Consider the following 6,000-nt stretch of genomic DNA (forward strand, 5'->3'; position numbering starts at 1 on the left):
ATTATGGTTTTATGGTTAGAAATGAAATTAAGACCTGACATCATGTCTCCTTTTCAGGTTCAGTGGATGGATTATACGTACAGATGAGGACGTGGCCACCTGCAAGGCTGTCCTAGAATAGACAGGGAGAGAAAGGAATCATTGCTGTAATTATGTGTTGAATTATTATGAGCCTACCATTTCTGTAATCTTGACTGAGGACCTTGAACTGCCCTTGAATTTTCAGGTGCCAACCACTGCTGTCCCATGTCATCTACCAGAGAAGAGAAGAGAACAGGGAGCCAGGGGTCTTCACCTGGAGTGACAAGGAAGAGAAGTAGATGGTTGGGCTGGGAAGGGAACAACTTCCAGAATTCTCCTGGTCTGTAGCCCTTTGTCTACAATTGAAGAGCCCAGTTCAAACATAGATTCACTCTTCTACCCAAAAGCCTAGTATGAGTCACAAAAAAGGCGCTCTTTCATTTCTCTAAAATAATAATAATTTAGGCCTTAAATAACTGCAGCATGATAAAACACATGAAATAAGCTACTGGAAGAGACAGCAACTGCACTGAGTACTTAGGAGGCCCCACAGTAAGGGGGGGGGGTGGGCATCATCTTCTTCATACTTTTCATTGCCTTAATAAGCCTTTAATGTTCTTGAGAAATAGTTTAGGGGGACTCATTTTCTGCTGTACTATGCAAGATACCAATGGGAAGTAGAACTAGATTGGGTGGAAAGCAAATTCTGAATAAGATTCCTGATATTCCTAACACAACCAGGAACAGAAACTTCACTGTTCTCGTAGCTGAAGCCTTGCACATTGGTACCCTCTAATCTGGCCGCCCAAACTTCATGTGTGTGCTCATGATAACTAAAAATTATTTCCAAGTGTCCTTCCCACTGCACAGGTTCCCTCTCTACTTACTGGGTTGTGCTGCTTCTCTGCTGGGTCATAACCGCGGAGTGTAAATCCAAAGGCCCTCATGTGTCTGGTGACCAGTGTATACGCGAGTCCATCTTCAGAACTGATATGAAGACAGTGTCAGATAGGAGCTTCCTGATGCAGCTTCTAGATGCATGAACAGGTGTGGAGTACACTATGCTAGAGCTATCAGACTGAAGGACTGTAGGGACAGGCTAAATTATGACTTTTATTCAATCTTGAAGGCACAATGCACAGAGTTCATAATTATCCATATTTGTCCATGTTACCCAAATCTCTAGGGACTTCCTAATTCTAACGGAGGAAAAAGACAAAGAAAAAAAATTAATGTCCACATTTTTTGATGCTCCCCTCCTCACTATGAAGCCTGTGCATACTATTCACTTATTTCATTTCTTTCTTTTATAAAAAAGATCAATCTACCAATTATTTCCATTTTTATTAGCATATATAACAAAATATTTTATTATAGTGTATAACAAGAAATGAACATTTAAACCACACTAATTACAAACTTCAGTGAAATGAATTACCTTCACATTGTGGTGAAACTGTCACCATCATGCAGCTCCAGAACGTTTTTATCTTCCCAAACTAATAATTCATACTCATTTAATAAATTCCCAATTCACTCCACTTGCAACCCTTCCAACCCCTGTTTCCCTATGAAACACAACAATGAATACAAGCCCTTGAATTACCAACAAGTGTGATTAAAGAGACATTATTTATAGACCTATATTTGAAATGGTCTATAGGTAATGACATTAGATTAAGCTACTGTGGACCCAACTGAGGGTACTTTTAATGTTCTTGTTTCACAAGTTGTAGATGAAAGGATGCAAGCATAGAGATGACCACAGTGTACATCACTGATGTCATAGCACTATTTCTGGGAAAATACAATACTTTGCTGAACTAAGGTACATGCCAAGTTTTGTTCTATAAAGTTAGCAAAAAGCTGACAGGTAAAATACACAGGTGGACAAAGCTTTATAATTTTCAACCAGGCACACATGATTTTCATAATGGAGGAAGTAATTTTTTTCTAAGATAAATGAGTCTCCATAATGGGAAATAAAAATAAATAAATATGGCAACAGTGAAGTAGATAACAATGTAATTATTGAAGATATCAGGCCAGGAGAGTTTAAGAACTTCTAAAGACTGATATAAAATATAGAAATATGCACATCCTTGATGTAGTTAAATTTCAAAGCAGTCAAACTGTGCAGCAAGAATTACAAAATATTAACCCCAAAAAGACAAAAATTAAGAAGTCGGTGACGGGAGGGTTCATGATGATTGGGTAATGAAGAGGGTGCTGGATGGCCACAGACTGGTTTAGGTCATCACCATCAGATGCATGCATACAAAACTGAGAAAAAAGAAACACCTTGTCAGGAAGCCCACGTAGGTGATGACTCTCCTTTGAGTTTGGATGACCACAATCATCATTAGGACCACAGTGGAGATGAATCAAATGTTAGGCAGGGACAGTTTGGAGAGAAAGATACACATGGGGCTCTTTAGGTCAGATTCTAAGGTGTCGGCCAGAGCAAGGAGCAGGTTCCCAATCACTGTGACCAGGTACACGGACAGGAACTGTTCAAAGGGCACAGGCTGCGGTTATGGATCATCTGAGAAGGAATTCTGAGACAGGAATTAGGTTTTGTGGTTCTGTATTGCACCATTATCATATTTGTTTCATTCATCATACACCAAAATCAAGTTGGCTTCATTGTGTATATTTCAACAAACACAAATAAAAAATTATAATACAGCACATAAATAAAATCAAGGATAAACATTACATGGTCATCTCAACAGATGCAGGAAAACCTTTCATAGAATTCAACCTCCCTTTGTAATAAAATTTCATACCTGGACATAATAAAGGCTGTGCATGATAAATCCATAGCCAGAATAAATGGGAAAAAGTGAAAACATCTTTTCTAAGATCAAGAATAAGACATGGGTGGTCACTGTCACTGCTCCTACTTAATACAGTCAAACAAATTTCAGTAAAATCAATTTGACAAAAGACATAAATAAAAGGCAAATAAGAAAGGGGGAGTAAAATTCATGTGTTTAATATTGTCCAATATGTAGAAAATACTTAAGTCTCTACCAGAAGACATTCTGTACTGAAAAATTCAGTAAAGTTCCAGCATACAATATCTCCTCACAAAAATCAGTAGCTTTTCTCTATACCAATAATAAAATCACTGAGAATAAAAAGCAATTCTGTTCACAACAGCCCAAAGAACTTAGGCTATCTGTGAATAAGCCTTATTACAGATGAAAAAGAATTTACAGTGAAAATTACAAAGCACTGGAGAAAGAAATTCAAGAACAGCAAATGTGCTAAAAGCATACAATGGAAAAAGAGCAGCCTCTTCAACAAGTGGTTCTGGGAAAACTGGATTGCCCCAAAACTAGATTCCTATTTTGGAAATGTTGAAACTATTTGAGGAAAACAAAGAGGTGGCACTACAAACTATTGGAACAGGTAATGATTTCCTGGGAAGACATCTACTAGCTCAGGAAACAAAAGCTAGTATTAACCAATGAGATTACATGAAATTGGAGAGCTTTTCACAATTAATGAATCAATCAACAAAGTGAAGAAACAACATTTAGAATGGTAGAAATTTTTTGACAACTATGTATATAAGAGAGGATTCATATACAGAGCCTATAAAAGACTCAAAATCTTAACAACAACAACAAAATAAGAAATCCATTAAAAAAATGGACAAATTACCTGAACAAATATTTCTCAAAATAAATTTATATATATATATATATGTAATGGAGCACTGTTTAGCCATAAAGAGGAATGAAATCCTGCCATTTACAGAAAAAAAAAACTGTGTGCAATTAGAGGTCATCATGCTGGTCATCATACATGGAAAGACAAGGATTGCATGTTTTCCCTTATATGACAAAACAATTAAAAAAAGATGACCCAAAGGTAAAAGAGGGACTAAGAATCAGGTCAGGGGAAGGCAGAGAGAGAGGAGGAGGAGTGAGAGCAGAAGGGAGTGTGGACAGGGTCAATAGAGGACACAGAAACCAATCCACAAAACTACAACTATCTTATATTTGATAAAGGGGCTAAAAGCATGCAATGGAAGAAGGATAGCATCTTCAACAAATGGTGTTGGGAAAACTGGAAATCCATATGCAACAAAATGAAACTGAATCCCTTTCTCTCGCCATGCACAAAAGTTAACTCAAAGTGGATCAAGGAACTTGATATCAAATCAGAGACATGGCGTCTGATAGAAGAAAAAGTTGGCTATGATCTACATACTGTGGGGTCGGGCTCCAAATTCCTCAATAGGACACCCATAGCACAAGTGTTAATAACTAGAATCAACAAATGGGACTTACTCAAACTAAAAAGTTTTTTCTCAGCAAAAGAAACAATAAGAGAGGTAAATAGGGAGCCTACGTCCTGGGAACAAATCTTTACTCCTCACACTTCAGACAGAGCCCTAATATCCAGAATATACAAAGAACTCAAAAAAATTAGACAATAAGTCTAATAACAAATAATGTATGCTAATGTATGAAATATGATATGTCAAGAGCTTTGTAGGGTTTTGAACAACCAATAAAAAAAAAACTGAAAAAAAAAAAAAAAGAAACAATAAGAGAGGTAAATAGGGAGCCTACTTCCTGGGAACAAGTCTTTACTCCTCACATTTCAGACAGAGCCCTAATATCCAGAATATACAAAGAACTCAAAAAAATTAGACAATAAGATAACAAATAACCCAATCAACAAATGGGCCAAGGACCTGAACAGAAATTTCTCAGAGGAGGACATACAATCAATCAACAAGTATATGAAAAAATGCTCACCATCTCTAGCAGTCAGAGAAATGCAAATCAAAACCACCCTAAGATACCATCTCACTCCAGTAAGATTGGCAGCCATTAGGAAGTCAAACAACAACAAGTGCTGGCGAGGATGTGGGGAAAAGGGAACTCTTGTACATTGCTGGTGGGACTGCAAATTGGTGCAGCCAATTTGGAAAGCAGTATGGAGATTTCTTAGAAAGCTGGGAATGGAACCACCATTTGATCCAGCTATTCCCCTACTCGGTCTATTCCCTAAAGACCTAAAAAGAGCACACGATAGGGACACTGCTACATCCATGTTCATAGCAGCACAATTCACAATAGCAAGACTGTGGAACCAACCTAGATGCCCTTCAATAGACGAATGGATAAAAAAAATGTGGCATTTATACACAATGGAGTATTACTCTGCATTAAGAAATGACAAAATCATAGAATTTGGAAGGAAATGGATGGCATTAGAGCAGATTATGCTAAGTGAAGCTAGCCAATCCCTCAAAAACAAATGCCAAATGTCTTCTTTGATATAAGGAGAGTAACTAAGAACAGAGTAGGGACGAAGAGCATGAGAAGAAGATTAACATTAAACAGGGATGAGAGGTGGGAGGGAAAGAGAGAGAGAAGGGAAATTGCATGTAAATGGAAGGAGACCCTCAGGGGTATACAAAATTACATACAAGAGGAAGTGAGGGGAAAGGAGGAAAAATATAAGGGGGGAGAAATGAATTACAGTAGAGGGGGTAGAGAGAGAAGAGGGGAGGGGATGGGGCAGGGGGGATAGTAGAGGATAGGAAAGGCAGCAGAATACAACAGACACCAGAATGGCAAATATGTAAATCAATGGTTGTGCAACTGATGTGATTCTGCAATCTGTATATGGGGTAAAAATGGGAGTTCATATCCCACTTGAATCAAAGTGTGAAATATAATATATCAAGATCTATGTAATGTTTTGAACAACCTACAATAAAAATTAATTAAAAAAAAGAAAAAAGTCACAGTGAAACCAACCAGATATATAGATGATTAATAGACATGATAGAAAGATGATAGATGATAGATAGATAAATAGATAGATAATAGATAATAGATAGATAGATAAATAATAGATAGATAGATAATAGATAAGAATGATAGATGGTTTGGATCTGGAATGTTCACCAAAGACTCCTGTGTTGAAGGCTTCGTCCTCCATGCTCAA

The sequence above is a fragment of the Callospermophilus lateralis genome, chromosome 1, assembly GCF_048772815.1.
Source record: "Callospermophilus lateralis isolate mCalLat2 chromosome 1, mCalLat2.hap1, whole genome shotgun sequence".
In the NCBI taxonomy this organism is placed as follows: Eukaryota; Metazoa; Chordata; class Mammalia; order Rodentia; family Sciuridae; genus Callospermophilus; species Callospermophilus lateralis.